The 19,481-nt window shown below is 39.6% G+C and overlaps 1 protein-coding gene across 1 annotated transcript in view; it reads left to right on the forward strand.

Annotated features, from left to right (window-relative positions):
* Positions 1–19,481, forward strand: part of HHLA2 (HERV-H LTR-associating 2) — a 126,036-nt gene that overhangs the window by 88,251 nt on the left and 18,304 nt on the right. Inside the window, exon 2 of the mRNA XM_032406488.1 lies at positions 11,866–11,972. The gene's annotated coding sequence lies outside the window, so the exon portion shown is untranslated. The remainder of the gene's footprint in view (positions 1–11,865; positions 11,973–19,481) is intronic.

The following is a 19,481-nucleotide window of genomic DNA, read 5'->3' on the forward strand; positions in this document are numbered from 1 at the left end:
TAGGTAAGTGAATCAGCACAAAAGCCCATCAGTTAGCCAAGCAATAGAATATTCCTAACCCTTCATGTCCCCTCCAAATCACCACCATCTCTCTTTCCCTCAAAGGAAATCTCTTCTGAACTTTTATGATCATCCTTTCCCTACTTTTCTTTCGTTGAACTACTTAAGTGTGTATCCTTAAACTTTATAGTTTAGTTTTTGCCTGTTTAGAATTCTTCGCCTCTGTTAGAATTTCAGACAATTGGAGTTGTGTAGTGTGAATTGTTCTGTGTCTGGCTTATCCAGTGCTTTCTATTCGTCTCTTCTATTTGATGTTTTTTTTTTTTTTTTTCCTCCAAATGTCCTTCTTTCTGGCCTTTATTTCACATTTATTTATTTATTTTTTCCTATGCTATCTTGGAACTTACACATTCTTTTGCAGTTCTTTTACTGGTTAACCACAAGATTATGACGTACGTTTTTTTTTGGTTCTTAAAGCCTTATATTAATTGTTACTTTATTTTCTTCATGGGCAATGCAAGGACCTTAGATTCCTTTTAGATACTTCAACTCCATTATTCCCCTCTAAACTTTCAAGGCATTATTATTATGTCCTTTAATTTTGTCTGTATTTTGAACATTATCATCAACAGTCCACTTACTTAAGTTTGTCCCATATTCCCCTTTACATTGTTCATCATTCCTTCCTGAATCTTAGCTTCCACCTGGTATCATTTTCCTTCTGCCTGTGAAACGTGCTTTTAGTATTTCTTTTAGTGCAGATCTACTGGTTGCAAATTCTATTCGTGTCTTAAAATTATTTCACTTTATTTTTCTTGAAATATATTTTTGCTAAACTTGTAATTCTTGGTTGGGAGTTATTTTCTTTCAGCACTTTGAAGGTATTAATCCCTTCTGACTTCTCTTAACTCTGTTTAAATGTTAGTTGTCTGCCTAATTGTTATCTTGGAGACAATATGCTTTTGTTGTTGTTGTTACTTCTGACTACTTTAAGATTTTCTTTGGTTTTTAACATTTCATCGTGAGGTACATGGTCGTTTTCTGTTTAGGGTTTGTTGGGCTTCTTGAATCTGTAAATTAATGGCTTTCAGTTTTGGAAAGTTCTCATCCATTATGTTTTGAAATAATTCTTTTTACCACATTCTCTTTTTTACCTCCAAAGTTCTACTTATATTGTGCCTTCTCACTGTATCCTCTGTTTCTTACCTTTCTAATGTTTCCATTCTTTTGTTTCTCTTTACTTCATTCTAGATAGTTCTTTGTGACCAATGAATAATCCAGGCTACTAATTCTTTGACTACCTACACAGATGTTAAATTGATCTATTAAATTGTTGCTCTTTTCAGTTGTTATTTCCCAGTTCTTGTAGTTTCTGTGTGGTCCTTTATGGTGGTTTTTAGTTTTCTGCCAAAATTCTCTATCTTGTCTCCTTGAACAAAATAAGTATGGTTATTTTAAAGTGTATATCTAAAAACTCCAACATCTGAAGTGCTTGTGAGTTTTATTTTTAGTTATTTCTGTCTGATTGTTATTTTGTCTCTGAGTGCCTGGTTATTTTTTATTGTGTCCCAGACTTTGTATTTGCAAAAATGTTACAGAAATAATTTTCAGTTGGGATAATATCTTCTTGCAAAGAGGATTGATTATGTTTTATTCTTTTAGTCGTATGGGGTATTAATACTCTGGGATCACTTTAATTTCATTTGCACAGCATGTAAAAGAGTACTAATGCTACACAAGATGACGATGGTGATGCCTCTTTTGAATGGTGCTAAAGTACCTTCTATGCTAAGTGGGGAGATACACAATCAGATTTCAATGTGATCTGTGCTGGCTATTTACCATTTACTGTGTGCCAGTATGTTAAGTGTTTTCCAAATATCATTAAGGTCTTCCAACAATGATTCTGAGATGGATATTACTATTATCCCTATGTTACAGATGTAAAACACAGACAAGTTGGGCAATTTGGCCAATGGTACATGGCTTTAAGTGCAAAAGACGGTTTTTGAATCCAAGTGGTCTGATTTCAGAGTCTCTGATACTAATGGATGTGGTAGAGTGAGAATATTCTTTAGGGGGGGCACAATGCAGATTATTATTTATAACAATTCCCTTTAGTTCAGGCCCTGAATGCTCAGGCCCATAATACCATCCTTTGGTATTAAACCAAAGGATGAACACCATTAAAAGGATTATGTAACTTCACTTTTTTCCAGGGGCAAATTTTGTGAATGGTCACCAGCCTAACTTAAATTGATTTGGTAAGAAAGAATGATGATGAGGGTGGATTTAGACTTTAAAATACTGTATTATTCTGGGAAATTATAAAATTTAGAATTATGTGGGGAAGGGCAGTTAGGAGAGGCACTTATGATTTTGTCTAATGATTATAAAGCTTAAAATGCATTATCTGTCATTTTAGCAGTAGTGTTGGGTGAAGAGAATCACAATAGGATTATCATATGGGTTAGGAGACTCACTGAGAAAGATCCCAGTTTGTATAAACTCACTGCTGTCATTCAGAATTGGGAGGAAGCAGAATTGTGGGTTAAGTGTGGGGTCTCTACAGACTCTTTCGTGCTGAGAACAGCAAGTACGGAGAAATGGCATCTTAGAACTCAGAATTTTTGCTTGATTTGTGTGTGAGATTTGTTTATTGTGTATCTTTTCACAATGACTGCTAGGGCTGCTTCAGCATGAATAGTTAGCTCAGTACCCAGAGAGTTTGATTAGCTAAGTTAGGAAGAAAAATGCCATATACTACAGAGGAAATTTACCCTGGAATAAATGTAGATCATTTAGTCAAATTGCTATATTCTCAGCATGCTAAGGCTTCCCTGGGAAAAAAATGCCATAGGAACTTTCTTAGAAACACAAGTAAATAGAACTTATTTTCCAGGGAACCTAAAAAACATGGCCTAGCATGTGATTCAGGACCAGCCAACATGACCTTGGAGGGAAAGATGTCATTTAAAAAGTAATGACCTGAGTAAAGCATGAAACCAATCTTACAGAAGGCTTTTATGAGTCAGAACTCCTGGTTGCAAGTGACAGAAACCAAATTCAAATCAACTTAATCACAGCCATCAAGAGGGGAAAGAAAGACAAATTACTGAATTTGGCTGATTTGCATATACTGATTGCATATAATTATAAATTTACACTTGTTGGAGACAGAGAGAGGGTCAAAATGTTTTCAGCAGACCTAAATGTACTTTGGAAGACTGAATTCAAAGGGCAAAAAAAGGGGCAACTGAGTAGCATAGTTGGTTAAGCATCTGACTCTTGGTCCAGCTCAGGTCATGATCTCAGGGTCCTGGGATAGAGCCCCACGTTGGGCTCCATGTCCAGTGTGGAGTCTGCTTGAGATTCTCTCTCCCCTCTCCCTCTGCCCCTCCCCTCCCCTGCTCTCTCTCAAATAAATCTTAAAAAAAATAAAGGGCAAAAAAAAGGGGATGTATTGGCTCATGATACTAGAATAGCAGGAATGGCACTAAATCACACTACACTCAACCCAGAGGCTAAAAAAAGACCCCTTCTACCCTTGCACCAGCCAACCTACCTTTGATCTCTATTCTTCTCTTTGTGGGCTCTTTAACTACTACTGCGTATGCTTTTCCCATGTTAGTGAAGGGAGACACAGGCATTTTTCACTTTAGATTAGTCAGGCCTAGGACAGGCATTATATTATTTATCTACTGCTGCATAACAAATCATCCCCAAACTCAGCAGTTTAAAATAACAATCATTTATCATCTCAAGGAATTTCTAAGGGTCAGGAATCTGGAAGCTGCTTAGTTGGATGGTTCTGGCTCAGGGTCTCTCATGGAGCTGCAGTTAAGGTATTGGCCAGGGCTGCAGTCCTCTAAAGGCACTGGAGAAACTGCTTCCAAACTCATCAACATTGTTGTAGGTGGGAGGCTTCAGTTGCTTGTCACGTGGACCTCTCCACAAGGCTGCTCACACAGCATGGTGGCTAGCTTCCCCCAGAGTGAGTGATCAGAGTGAGAGAAACCAAATGGAAGCCACTATGACTTTTATAACCTAATCTCAGAAGTAACATATCATTTCTGCTTATCCTATTGGTTTATATAGGTCACCCCTGGTAGAATGTGTGAGAGGACCACACAAGTGTCTGAATACCAGGAGGGCCATCAGAAAGGCTGGTTCCCACAGATGCTGTAATAGGCAGCACTGTAAGATGGCCCCAGATTCTTGCTCCTTGCTATACACACTCTGTGTAATTTCCTCCCCTGGAGTATAGGCCAGGCTTGTGAATATGATTGGGTAAGTCAAGGCCTTGATTCAATTTTATTCTATGACGAAGGTAAAAGGATTTTGCAGATGCCCTTAAGGTCCCATACCAGTTGATTTTGAGTTAACTATAAGGGAGATGATTCTGGGTGGCTGTTAGCCTTTAACAGAGGGTCAGAGACTTAAAATAGTGGAGACCCTCTCCTATTGGCTTTGAAGAAGCAAGCTGGCATGTTGTGGAGAGGGCCATGTGCCAGGGAATGGAGGGTGGCCTCTAGTTGCTAAAGTCCTCAGTGCCACAACTGCAAAGAAGCAGATTGTGCCAGTAGTTAGTGAGCTTGGAAGAGGACTCCTGGCCTCAGATGAGCTAGTAGCTCTGGCTCACCTTGATGGCAGCCTCTGGTGAAACCCTGAACACAAGGTGCATTTCAGCTGTGCCTGGACTCCTGACCTACAGAGACTGAGATAATGTGTGTTGTTTTAAGCTGTTACATTTGTGGTAATTTGTTATGCAGCATAGAAAACGAATACAAGTGCCCACCTTTGAAAGGTAAGGGATGTGCAGGTGTTCTCTCTGTCTGTCTCTCTCCATATTGTGAACTGGAAGGAAGATTCCTAAGGCAAGAATGGTGCCATTATGAAATGAGGGGAATGGCAAAGGCTGCTAGACAAACTGAACTCAGCTCTCAGAGTTTATGATAATATTTCAAACCTGGAGACCTTCGCCATATCAAGGATGTGAATCATCAAGCAACAGTGCTCCCCACTAACAGCTTAGACATTATTCTCAATGTGGTCTGTGCACAACTTGTAATGGAACTTTCTGGAGCATTTGTTAAATTATAAACTCCTGGGCCTCGCTCCAGATGGATTGACTCAATTTCTGTGGGGTATAGCTTAGGGCTATGTATTATTTTTACTAATCATTTCATAGTTTTTTATTTTGAAGATTTTGAAAATCAGAAAAAAAGGTGAAGTACAGTGAATGCCTTTCACCAAAATTCATCAATTGTTATTTCATCCAATTTCCTTTATTTATCATATACATATTTATGTATAATTTTGTTGCTGAACCATTTGAAAGTAAGATACAAACATGACATTTTACCCCAAGCACTTTAGTACATATCTCCTACAAATGAAATTATCTCATATAATCATTTACCCTTATCACACTGAAGCAATGAAACATTGATGTATTATCTAATACAGCCAGTGTTTTCCAGTAATTCTCAAAATGCCCTGTAGGTGATTACTTCTTAATGTTTGATCCATAAACCAGAAGTTTAGGCATCACTGTATTTTGACAAGAATCCAGTGATTCATATGCACATCAGTTGGAGAAGCCCCATAGCGATTTTTTGATAGAAGACCTAATCAAGGATCACATAGCATTTTGGTTACCAATGTAGTCTTTCTTCTCCACCATCTTTTTTTTTTTTTTCCCTAATTCATGGAACTTTATTGGATTCAAATATTTTTTGTCTGTATATCATAACAAAAGAAAAACAAAAGAAAGAAGGAAAAGAGTCATCACAATTCCATTATTGTAGAAGCCAAAACAGAGTTTTAAATTAGATATTTTTGGCAATTAAATGCTTCAGAAGGGAGAGATGAACTTGAGGTTTCCTTGGAAACACATCCTGAACCCCCCAAATTCCATCACTGTCTTCAAATAATATTTCCTTATGTCCTACAGGGAAAAGTTAAAACTTCAAGAAAGGGTTCCATCAAATTTCCAATCTAATGCAATTGATATTATGCAACAAAAATAGAAATAGAAATGAAAGCAAATTATTTGTAGGAATAAAAGCATTAAATATATTATTTTACCATTTGAACATTAAAAGTCATTTATGTTTACCGTAATTTACTCACATATATAGGGAACTTATTCAAACTTGTTTTAAGAATAATTTATTGCAACTATTTGGGACCTACAAAGTGTGTTTTTTTTTTAATTTAATTTTATTATGTTATGTTAATTACCATACATTACATCCTGGTGATGGGTATTAAAGAGGGCATGTATTGAATGGAGCACTAAGTGTTATATGCAAACAATGAAACATGGAACACTACAACCTCTCCACCATCTTTAAAGTAGAATAGTCCATGTTTTTTCTATCTTCAATTCTCTTTCTGCTCCCTTCCACCTTCCTCCCTCCTTCCACCTACCCTGAAATTTGAAAACTCTTCCATGATTTTGAAACTAGCCACAGAAGAAACATGTAAAGGTTTAATGAGTGATACAAACAAGATATAGAAAAGGGAGGTGAGGAGTGACATCACTAGGATTTGGCTGAGGTTTCAGGAAGGATGTGGTACTTGTGTGGATCTTGAAATCACAGATGCTGACTGCAAGGAAAATAACTTGTGGGAATGAGCATGGCACATTTGGGAATCTTAAGTGAGTTGGTTTCAAGTCACTAGTTCAGGAAACAAAACATCTGTTTTAAAAGGTAAGTTGTAGCTGGATGCATAAGCAATCAGAAATCTTAATTTTAGAAAATAATTTCCAGACTCCTAGAAAAATATAGGCTACTTAACTGTGAAACTGAAAATTATCTCTGGGTGGTGAGACCAGTGAGTTTTAATTTTAAAGTGTATTTTCTACCAGTCTTTGTAAAAAGGGATCACCGTAAAAGCTTGACTAGCATTATAAATTTCATACAAGAACTTCCCATAACCTTAAATATCAATTCCCGCCTTTAAAGTCACTTCAAATAATGTACATTTACTTATCATATTTTATTTTCCCATATTATTTTAATCTTCCCCCTATTATTGGACATTTAAGCTGCTTCTAGTTCTTGACTGTAATAAAAACCTTTGTCCAATCATCTATTATATTTCTGGTTATTTTCTTGTAATAGTCCTGACAGGGTTGCTGGGGCAGAACTTAAAATAGACTCACACTGGAGTGTGTACCCAGCTCACATCAATTCCCTGAGAGGGTTCTGGCTGTGCTACCATTCTCTGTCTCTGTCCCTAAATCATTCTGATCCAGGAATAGAGGAATTGGATTCAAGCTGGCCGTAACCCCCTCCCTAAAAAAGGGAAGATTTGGAAACCTGACACAGAGGCAGAAAAGGTAGGGTCATCTCAGGCCCCGGGTGCAATGACCTCAGGATCTTGCAGCTGGGTTTCGAGCACTACTCTTATTCCATCCAGAAGCTGATTTGTGTGGCCCTTGCTTGAGACATGAGCAGTCTTAGACTTCTTTCCCCGAATCTGTTTTGCTTGTTATTCTGCGTTCCTACCTATTGTCACTAAAAAAAAAAAAAAATGGAGGGGCAACCCCTAACTGATACTGATGGTGGGCTTCATGTAATATACAATGATACCTAGAGAATGGTAGTATTTGGAATCAGTCATTCAATCTTACTGGATTGGAAGGCAGTGAGACTGCCTTCTGTGTTCTGGGACAGAAATGTAAATGTTCATGGTAAGCGGTAGCCAAATATCTCATCAGCCTCTTACCCTCAGGCAACCAGACCTCTCCTCAGAGTGAATTTCTGGGTGTCTGGATAGCTCTTTCCAAAAGGAAGAGAACAGAGGCTCGTGAGGCACACCGGTGCCAGAAATTATGCAGCTAATCCTGGCCCAAGGTCACAGTCGTTAGGTGGAAGTGATAGGACTCAAACCTAGGCACCCTCACTCCATAGCCTTAGTTCTTACCTGCTTCTTTATACTCCCTTGCCTAAATGCAGCGAAGTCTCCTTTATATGTAAAAGAAACTAATGCCAAATGTCCCCCAACTGTAGAGATGCCAGAGTTAGCAAATAAAAATACAAAATTCCCAGTTAAATTTGAATTCCAGATCAATGAATGATTTGCTTTAGCATAAGTATGTCCCAAATAATGCATAGGACATGCTTATAAAAAAAAGTATTAGTTTATCTGAATTCAAATTTAACTGGACATCCTGTATTTTATCTGGCAACTGTACATGGCCCAATATCCTATCCCTCTTTTCATTATTACTCTCTCAGTAATAAAAATGAATTTAAATTCAGCACATACATGCCTCAAAGGGTACAGAGCAGAAAACATTTCAGAGGAAATTTCAGAAATTCAGATCTGCTGAAATCATTACTGTAGTACTCACCAGGCAGTCTCTATTCAATGAGCTAGCCTAGGCAGCCACCCTTCATTTCAAGTTTGATGACGTGGTTAGTGCAAACCTTTGTTGAATGCTGTCCTACAGTAGGTGACATTGAATTTCCGCCCCTCTATCATTCTGCAGCTTTTTTGCTTTCAAAGTCTGCAAGAACTGGAAACATTAGTTTGGATACATGTGTGTATCTGGCCCACCTACCTCCCATTCTGTTCTGTTCCTGGGGCTCAGAAGACTCTTATTTCCCAGGAGAAACAGATTACTGAGCCAGGTTGCAGAATTCTTTAAAAATGCACATTGCTGTCTGTTTTTGTAGGCCAGAGGAGACTGCAGAGGAGAGAGATGCAATGAAAATGGGATCCCTAAACTCAGCAGAGTTAGGAGGAGTCATGCTGAAAGCAACTGATTGCAGACTCCAACCGGGTGTGGTCAGAAATCCAAAGGCAGTGCAATATTCAGGACTCAAGAAATAGACAAGCAGAAATCTTTGGCTCAAATTAAACATGGAATTAAACTGATGAGCCAGCATTTTAGTTCTATTTTTTGTTTGTTGGGAGTTTTGTTGTTGTTTTGGTTTTGGTTTTGACTTTTTTTATTTTTTTAATTAATTAATTTTATTTTTTATTTAAATTCAATTAGCGATATAGTACGTCATTAGTTTTTTTATTATGTTCAGTTAGCCAGCATATAGTACATCATTAGTTTTTGATGTAGTGTTCAACGATTCATTAGCTGCATTTAACATCAGTGCTCATCACATCACATGCCTTCCTTAATGCCCATCACCCAGTTTTTTGACATAAAGAACAACTTTCATTCTTCAATTGTCATTAATGTTGCAATGGCTAAACCAAGGAACTAGATGAGAAAAAGGTATGAATATTCATATATACCTCTCTCAAGCCCTTGAAAGTATCCTAGGATATGGTATTACTTTGATCAACTATTTTGAAGGCATGGAGTATGCAAAATTCTACCATCTGGCTCTCCTACTCTAGCCTTTACAAAAGAGGTCAGGGAGCTGATTAATTTGGGGATTCCAAAATTTGCCAAGGATAGATATTCCCATTATATAGTCAGAGAAAAAAGGTGTGTTGATTATAGTCCTGCAGAGACCAGTGTAAGTAAAGTTAGCTGCCCTACAGGTAGAGTCCAGGAAAATAGCATCCACTTCAATTATTTACAACAGAGGGAATTTAGTGCAGGCAGTCAGATAATAGAGGAATTGGGAAATCAAGAAGATAGTGAGAAACTCATGGAACAGTAGGAAGTCACTTATGTGGTGGAAGGAATTGATACTATGGGATCCCAGGGATGAAGTCACCTCATGGAAGCTGGAATGCTGACAGGTCTGCCTGTCAGGACCTTGAGCCATAGAAAAGATGGAACTGGTACTAGAAAACCTGCCTAACACATTATTACTTAATCAGGTGCTGATTCTCATTGTAACTTCTGTCCACGTGTTGCCTCCTCATTGGAAGAAATTTACGCAGTGACTGAGGCAGGTCTGGATACTGAATGTTGTCCATGGCAAATCCTAATAGAATTGCAATAAAAGCTCCTAGATTTTGAGATAGGCTTTGCTTTCTTTAGCCAAGGACATTCCTTTCAGAAGTTGTATCTAGGTAGGCCAGATAGCGTAGAGTATATGAAGAAGATACTTGAGTTTTAGAGTCTATGATCAGGGATCCAATATCTACAAAAAAGTGTGCCTTCCAGTGTTCTATGAGGCATATAAATTGCATGAGCAGACTGCTTATATACCACTCGGGACCCATTTGGCAAGCAATGAGCAATGGAGGCTGAGCTGAACCGACTCCATCAATGCCTGGTCACGTGATTGAGAGCCTCTTCTGTAGCGAAAGTTTTCTGGTGAGCAGTCACATGAAACATGAATAAGGTGGCCAGAGGAGTCCAGATAGACTCTGTATAGGCTCCGACACACAGCCTTTCCCTCATCAAAGCAAACCAGGCTATGCCCTAGCTGAGTGCTCTTTGTCAGCCTTAGAGACCAGCCTACATCTCTGATGTGACATCACACCTAACAAAGACAAGTCGGCTCTTTTGCTGGATTATGTGTAATTGCTTCTGCTATGGAAGGGATCGTATTTCCCTTCTGCCCGGCTGTGCCTTTGCCAGAACTACCAACTGCAGTCTTACTGAATGCTTCATACTCAGTCGTTACCCTATCCAAATTGGTTCTGAAGGCAGTTCCTTGATCAAAAGCAAAGAAAGCAAGCCATGGACTAATTCAAATGTAATTCACTTATTTTATATTTTGTATCAGTGAAGCCGCAAGACTTCCCCATGGTGGAATGGTCTCTAAAAACTTAGCCCTGCAATCTTTCAGGGCATCTTCTACCTGATGACATAGCTACTTCACAGAAGACTGGGTAAGCTCTGAACCAGTGTTCTCGATAAGGAACTGTGTCCGCATAGTTAGAAGGTGTGGATCTAGGAACCATGGACTGAGGAGGGACTGAAGTGTCTAACAATCATAACTAAGCTACTCTGCTTTTTACTCACTGAGGCTTTTAATGTCATTCAACCTCCTTTTTCGTACCTGAGGACTGGATGCAACATACCGTGTGTAACGTACAGTACTACACTGTAACAGTACTACAGGGTAGTAGTGCATGTTACACACCACACATCTGTAACATACCGTGTAGTACTTCTGAATCAGAAACTAAGACAGGTCATTTGGGTTCTTCATGCCAGGGGGCAAATGGTAGAAAAGTGGGATACTGTATTAGCTGGGGTGACTGACCATGCCTAGTAAGAATACTATGATTACTGCTGTGCAGTTAGGAGGACTATGATAGGAACATATTGGATCCCTTTCTTTTATATTCTCAGTGGGAAAGGGTAGTGGGAGACATTGGTAAGACCATAGCTAAGACCCCAAAGAACTGAAACAGTTCAAGGATCAAGGTTCAGGCTACCCCATCGGGGACATAGCTAAGGGACTGGCAGAAGGTAAGGAGATCACAGAATAGTTAACAGAAAAGGGAAGGCACAAATACTAGCTCTGGTTTAGGGAGAAGTGGCAGACAGAAAAACTATGGTCTGTTTCTTTGCTTGCTGTGTCATGACTTAGAACAAAATGTCTTCTATCCATATTGTATGTAGAGTGTATTGGTGATGGTAAAGTATTCCTCTTGGACCATAGACTGAAGCAGAATTTGAGGGGGAATAAATATATTCTAAAGTAGAACCACTCAAAGTGGGGCTCTGCAGGCTGGTGCCAGTGTGTGAGCTGTTTATTACTGGTTTATGATGCAAGAAGTATAGAAATAGATAGTATTTAAAATTACTCTGTTAGATTGCTATCAACATTTCTATGCCTATTGTATATAATAATAAAAAATCAAGGCTTGCATTTTATGTTTAATTTCATTTATCTAGCAATTCATCTTTATTGTGTTTTCCCAGTGAATTTGTCCATGACAGATTAGAAACAAAAATTTACTGTTCCTTTACTGTAGATGGTTTGAGAAGTGCTGATCTTGTTGAGCAGTGCCCTTGTGAAATCTTTTATTACTCCTGGATGCAGCAGCTTCTGTAACTTGGACTTCTTCCCACAGCGAAGGAGGTAAGTAAGCTTGCCATTGTCCGTAGAGTGTTTTGGTGGTGGTAAGTGAAGGCAGCTTTGGCTATGTGTGTTGGGCAGCCAAAGGTTCATGTATAGAAATATACCAATGAGCTGACTGTACAGCTTATATTCTGTTGCCCTCTCTCCCTACCATGGCTGGCTTCCCCAAGAGTAAAAGTATGTAACAAATACATGGTCTCTCCAATTTGGAAAGTAGAACGATGATCTAGTCTGGAGCAAGTTGATTGAAACTGAGTCACTGTGTAAAAGAACCTGAGAGGTCTCCTGGCTTCCTGCTGTTGACTTTCCTGGCATTGTCTGCTCTTTTGAAGCTTGGAGGTTCATCTTCCAGTCCTGAGTTCCCCAGTCTCTTTATAATACATTTCCTTCTTGCTTAAGTCTTACATCTGTTGCTTGTCACTACTGAAGGTCTTGCAGTTTTAAAGGCATTTGATAAATATTGCCAAATTCTTTCCAGAAAGTTGTATATCAGTGTATACCATCGCCAATAATATGTCTCCAAGCGTCTTTTCCAGAACTGAATATTAAATGTATATATGCATATGTGTGTGTGTAGATATCTGTCTCTCTATCTAATCTTTGTCATTCTGCCAGGTTAGAAATGGGACCTTATTTAAAATTTTTTTCATATCTTTGAATATTATTGAAGGTAAATTTGGGGGGATTAGGTGTCAGGACACTTTTATATGCAAGTTATAGAAACAAAATTCAAATTAGCTTAGGCAAAAAAAAGAGGTTTGGTTAGCACACATAAAATGGAAAGATACTGGGGTAGTTTATAGAATTGAATTAAGAAGTGTGGCAACCAAGGCCATGATGATGTGCTTATTGGCAGGCACTTCTGTATGCGAGGTGCACTCGCCTACTTGCCATTGTGTTCTCACCCTCAGCCTCTCTCTGCACTCCCTGCCATTGATTGATTTCTTTCTGTCAAACAGTTCTCTTCACGTGGCAGGAGTTTATTGCTGCCATTAGTTTCAAACAGTCTCCCAGCCTAGAAGTCTTAGTGGAAAAAGATATTCTCATTTAATGTTCAGATGTGCTTTGGCCTTTCTTGGATCACTTGCCCACTCTTTGGATGGGTTGCCATGATTTGCCACACCTGGATTACTAGCCTATTCTTGGTTGGAATGATAGAGTAGGACATTGTTGCCAACACAGATTAGCAGCAACCCCCTTCCCAGAATGAAATGAAATGGGGAGGAGGGGTTCCCTTGAAGGCAAGGTAGTGGGGCAGGCAGAAATGTCCCCTACACATTTAGCAGGAGCTCTTGATTTGAGCAGATTGATTACATGTTGAAATCAATGCTTAAAGAATACTAAGACAGCAATGGTACATACGTAGGGTGACCATTTATCATCCAACCTGGGGCACTGTGGAAGAAGCTACTATTAATAATTAACAGAATGCACAGTTAACCCTATCTGGAGAACTGAGCAAGTGGAAGCAGAGAAGGCACTTAGAATCACTATGCTAACCTCTTTACTAAACCATACATGGTTTTACAATTGCCATCAACACTTCCTAAGAGAAAACAACTTCTTTGAATTGGGACCAAAACTCCAAAAAAGGTCAAGATTCAAAAAGACTAAAGGGACCATTGGAACGGACCATTTGCTCCTCGATAGCTGGTTCTCTGGGGAATAACCTAGAGGCGGTGAATCACTGATGTCACTTGTAAAGTTTCATAGTAGCGTGGTTAATGGAGGGCCTCAAAGTCATGAACCTGATATCCTTTAAAGTCCTGACTTTGTAATCTTGAGCAAGTTACTTAGCCTCTATAAACTTCAGTGTCTTCATCTCTAAAATGGAAATTATAATACCTCACATGATTGTGTTTAGATTTACCATGTATATAACATTACTGTATGCTTAATAGCACTGAGATGTTACCTGCTAATATTACAAAAAAGTAATAAATGCAAGAGAAAACTATATTTTATTTTATTTATTTATTTAGTTTTTTAGCAGATAGGACCTCCTAGTAAGCTTTGTTCATATGGGTTCTTTCATCCATCTTTAGATATTTACATCATCTGCTCTTCTGACCTGCCAATTCCTCCCACCCAAGGTCCCCACAAATGTAGACAACACCCCATTTTATGGCAAGGAAGGAGTAGCCAAATGTTCCCCCATGTCGTTTAAAAATGTCTTTGGGTTTTTCACTTGTGTCACTGGGGTTTTTCAAAAATGATTTCAGGATTGGTAGGGGGAATCTGGTTCACAGGATTTTTAAAGTCAGTACACAGTGAGAAGGAGTGGTAGTAGATATGGTCCCAGATACAGCTCAGGAGGTAAAGTTTGTTGGGAATTAGGGTCACAAGGAGAGGGAACCACAGGGTCAAGGAATGTTATTCAGTGTGTTTGTAGGCATGGGGAAAGAGAGAAGGGGAGCTGGGGTGGGTCAGGGTTAAGGTCTAGGGAAAGAGAAGAGGGGACAGAATTGGGACAGGGAGGAATTACCAGAAGATGGGTTGATACAGAGGAGATCAGATGAGAGAATTCCTGTTTCACAAAGAAAGGTAGTAGCTGATCTTTGGAGAGTGAGGATGGGAAGCCAAGGCAATGAGAAGCAGTCATCATTCTACAGTGAATCATGCAGGGACTGGATCTCACTGCCTGAACAAATGAGAGCATGAACAAAGATGCTTCACTTTAAAGAATCCTATCATCACTGGTTACTGTCTGTCTCTCTGTGTCTCTTTCTCTCTCTCCTCTCTTTCTTTCCCTCCATCCATCCCTACCCCCTCTCTCTCCATCTCTCTTCCTTTCTCCCTCCCTGAATGTTCCAGTGTCTTTACTGAATCCAGAAGACCCCTGGGAGAACTTCTAGCTATAGAATCAAGTAGAACTGAGCAGAGGCTGACTTATTAGGTGTGTCTGGGCAGCTTGATCTGTGAGTGGAGCCATGTGTATGAATGAGTCAAACTCATGTACTCCGCTACTGAAAGGTCTACAGATCAACTTAAAACTTTTATATTGTCCCTTCTCTAGTCTTAACTTCATAAATTCAACACTAAACTTATGATGTTGAAGTATACATCATTGCATTATGACTTGTCAAATTCACTCTTCCTACCAATATGCAAGTCTTAGTTGTATACTATGAAGTCACTTTACTACCCCATAGCCTTATTTTTAAAGGCCTCTGGAAAACAAGCATTTACTCTCTCTCTCTCTCTCTTTTTTTAAAGAGAAATAAGGACAAACAGGGGCCCTAGAGGGTGAAATAGCTAGCCAAACTCTTTTCTAGTTGTATAATAGAAAACTTCATATTTGCAAGCTACTGCTTCAGCTGAATATCAGTATTTTCCTTTTAATGTTGACACTAAAAAGAAAGGGGACTTTTAAGGTTAATGTGTTCTGCTGTTAGAAACCTCTTCTTACAAAAAACATAAGGCACAATGGGCGCCTGGGTGGCTCAGTTGGTTAAGCGACTGCCTTCGGCTCAGGTCATGATCCTGGAGTCTCAGAATCGAGTCCCGCATTGGGCTCCCTGCTCGGCAGGGAGTCTGCTTCTCCCTCTGCCCCTCCCCCCCCATGTGCTCTCTCTCTCTCATTCTCTCTCTCTCAAATAAATAAATAAAATCTTTAAACAAACAAACAAAAAAAACAAAAAAAAACCCATAAGGCACATTAAAGTCACTACAAAATTCCAATGGCTCATAACTGATGCTTGCTTTAGCTTCAAGATTAAAAGTGGTTTTGCCACTATTAGCAAGAAAATGCATGTCTCTAACTTAACTCTTAAAATATGACAAAACCTCTGTCAATATTTTATTGTGGTGGGAAGAGAGATTTTTTTTCCCATTGATTTATTTATGTAGACAAAAATGGAACTTCCTGTGTTGCTCTTCATCAGGTAAAAAAGATACTTTTATTTTGTGTCACACCTTGGAATATTTGGAGACATTTGTAGGCCCAAGTCATAGCAGTTTAAATGTATTACTTAATTAGCAGAAAGTCTAAAGGTAGAAGATCTAGAATAGGCTGGACTCAACAATATCATTACAAACCCCATTTTTTTCTATCATCTTTATGATCCTTGTTATGTTGGCTTTTTAATCCTCACACTTGTTCCTTCACATCTAGAAGGTGGCTCCTGCAGCTACAGCATGAAATCCGTGTTCAGAAAGCAGAGGGAAGGGGTTGTCATGAAGTTCTGCTCTTGCATCTATCCGTCTTATAAAGATACAAAAGTTTCCACAGAAATCCTCCCAACAGACCTCTGCTTATGTCTCATTGTCCAAAACAGTGTCCCAAAATTTTTTTTCAGTTTGATTTCAGTAGTTCATTTTGGAGACAAAGCAGTGCAAGAAGCTGGCCACACTTTCCTATTTCCCTTGGGCTCAGAGTTAGAAGGAGGGAAAGGCAGACATACAGACATTATAATTGGGTTTCAATACTCAAGAGTCGTGAGAACATGGTTAGTTGCTGAACTCAGTTTCCAGGACAGTTGGAAAGTTCTGACTAGGTTCCAGTTCTTCCCAGTGGTCACCACCCCAGCTCCTCCTTCTCCAAATGTGGAGGACTCCCCCTCGCACACTGAGCCTGTGTGGCCATCTCACGTACCCTTCCTGGACACTTCCTCTGTTCTGTTAGCTAGAGGGGGTCACGTCTTGCACAGGGCTGGGCAGAGGAGTTCTGTTAGCAAAGAAGGGAAATGGTACCAGTGTCTCCCACAGGGTGCTTTCACATTTTATCTATTTCGTGCTATTAAGTTTGTTTTTAAATGGTTTCCTGTCACATTTACTTCGTTGATGCTCTCAGGTTGGCTCCTTTTATTTATCTGCTACAATCTCACCGGTGGGATCTTTCCAAAAGACAAATCTGACTTCATCATTAGCTTTCTATTTCCTCAGTGTGGCTTACGAGAATGGTCACGATCTGGCCTTTGCACACCTTTCCAGCATTTTTTCTTCCACGTGGCCTGCTTGGTATTTATGTTCTCTCTTGCAGCTGTTTCTTTGTTTTATTGTCTGCCTAGAAAATATCTCCCCTCCTCCACTTCCCTGTACTTCTTCCCACAGGCCAGCTTCTGCTTGTCCTTCAAAACTCAATGCTTTGAGAAACTCTTGTTAACACCCTGCCCCACTAAGCTCAAGAGCTTTCTTCTGTCCTTCCATAGCACCTCGTGGGAGTTCCTACAGCAACCTGTATCTCTGTATTATGATTTATTTGTCTATATAATCCGTCAATCTTTTGGTCCCAGCCTGAGATTTGTGAGATTAGGGACTGACTCATCCCTGTACTGTTTGTGACCCATAAGAGATGCTCAAATTGTATGTTTCCAATGGCAGAAAAGATGGTTAAGCTTGGTGGATGACAGACTGGGGTACTGTACAAACAATGATCTAATCCTGTTTCCTAGGAGGTTGGGATAAATTTAAGGTATTTCATTTTCTCTTGTTTCTCAGAACTTTAACATTATCAGACTCTAAGAATGGATTGTAAGTAGAAGATAAGGCTAAAGCAATGGAGCTTTACAAACAAAGATTATTTGGCAGAATTGACTCTGAACTGTAGAGAAAACTCACAGATACAAAGTCAACCTCACAACCACTATACTTTTTAAATGACCCACTAAGCTGTATATGCAGACCTAGGCCAGCAGTCCTCCCTGTCTTGTGCACCAGCTAATTGAGTTAGCTACAGCTTTAAATTCTAAGGACTGAAAGCCACTAATTCAGGTGTCCATAGGCACAAGTACTTGCCAGAAAGCAGATCTCTATAAAGCATCACTTAATAAAAGCTCTAAGCAATCTACACACCTAGGAATAAGTCTTGTAAAGATTGTTTTGCCTTTTTTTTTTACACCAAATCCTTGATTCTGCTATTCTGTTACAGGTCACTCAACCCTAGCACCTTGATACATAGGTACAAGGAGGAGTTCTTTCCTTCTGGAATTGAAAGGATGACACGGGGATCGAGTCAAAATGGTTAATCTCATACTGAAAATGGGGAATACTGAATATATCACTTACCATGCAATAGATGTATTTAAATATAGCAGCCGAAGGGCGCCTGGGTGGCTCAGTTGGTTAAGCGACTGCCTTCAGCTCAGGTCATGATCCTGGAGTCCCGGGATCGAGTCCCACATCGGGCTCCCTGCTCGGCAGGGAGTCTGCTTCTCCCTCTGACCCTCCTCCCTCTCATGCTTCTCTGTCTCTCATTCTCTCTCTCAAATAAATAAATAAAATCTTTAAAAAAAAATAAATAAATAAATAAATATAGCAGCCGTGACCACTACCGGATGGGGTTCTACTGGCATTGGGTGATAACCCTAACCCGACCTTAGGAAGGAAGGCTCCTTTGACCCCCCCAGGTACTACTGCTGCTTCTCTGTGTTAGAAATACTTGTTCTCACATTGTCTGTGGTGAGAGGTCACCATAGCATTTCAGAGCTTTCATTACTTCCCTCAAAATCCTTACATCTGACACAGTGAGGCCCACTTGTTGGGTTAGTTAAAAAATTAGGTATCTAAGTTATATATTCTGAATGGTTTTTAAAATTAAAATAACAAGTGTCCATCTATTACTTTCTAGGTTTTTGAGTGGAGGGGGTCAAGGCATTGTTCTGAGCGTGAAGCACTGTTTGATTTTCTGTGTTCTCTTTCTTGCACAAACTTAGTAGCACACCATCCAGTGTTTCCAATTTTCATTTCTTGAGAGTGGCCAGAGAACTCGGTACTCAGATTGTTATAGAAGAGTTTGGCTCCTTTTAGTTCTTCACAATTTGCTCTCAGTCTTTTACTACTGTCTCTCTGACACCTAATCCAATAGCAGAATTTTCTTCTGTCCTTTTCTGTGACTTGCTTTTATTTAGCCTTTCCAGAGCATTCATCTTATTCAACTTACTTGTTGGGGAAACACCAGGTTTGTCTTGTCCTCACATTTAATCAATTAACATTTAAATTATTTAGTGATGCTAACACACTGAACCTGTGGGAGGAGAAGTATACAGAAACAGCAGACTGGCTTCTCAGAGGCATTTGGCATGCCATGGGCATCCATCAGTGTGTTTTACAGAGGGAGAGCTGACTTTTTTAAAGCAGTCCTTGGCCTTACATCTGCACATGTTCAAAACTCACTTCACTTAATGGAGTCTTATTCAGTTGTTTACTACCCTTATATGCTCAACAAAACGCCTGCCGTCTGCCTTGTTAACCCTGGCGTTTTCTTTTGTCTGTTGTCTTGGCTCTGCGGCATTCTTGCTAAAAAAAAACCACCACTCTGTCCAGCTATATTCTTTCTTGTATACAGCACTACTGAGGAGGATATTATATAACCTACCTTTTTGGCAGGAAGGAACATTTTGTGATAGGAGTCTAAAGTGGAAAATGGCCCTTGGAGGCAAAGTAGTGCCCCTCCTCCTCATAGTCTTTGTCTCAGGCTCTGTGGGCGCTGCTTCCAGGGGATCAACCCCATGGGAGATGGGGATTTGTGGACTGTCTTCAGGAGGAAAGTATGAAGAATTGTGGGAACAG

The sequence above is a fragment of the Phoca vitulina genome, unplaced genomic scaffold (assembly GCF_004348235.1).
Source record: "Phoca vitulina isolate PV1807 unplaced genomic scaffold, GSC_HSeal_1.0 scaffold8, whole genome shotgun sequence".
Lineage (NCBI taxonomy): Eukaryota > Metazoa > Chordata > Mammalia > Carnivora > Phocidae > Phoca > Phoca vitulina.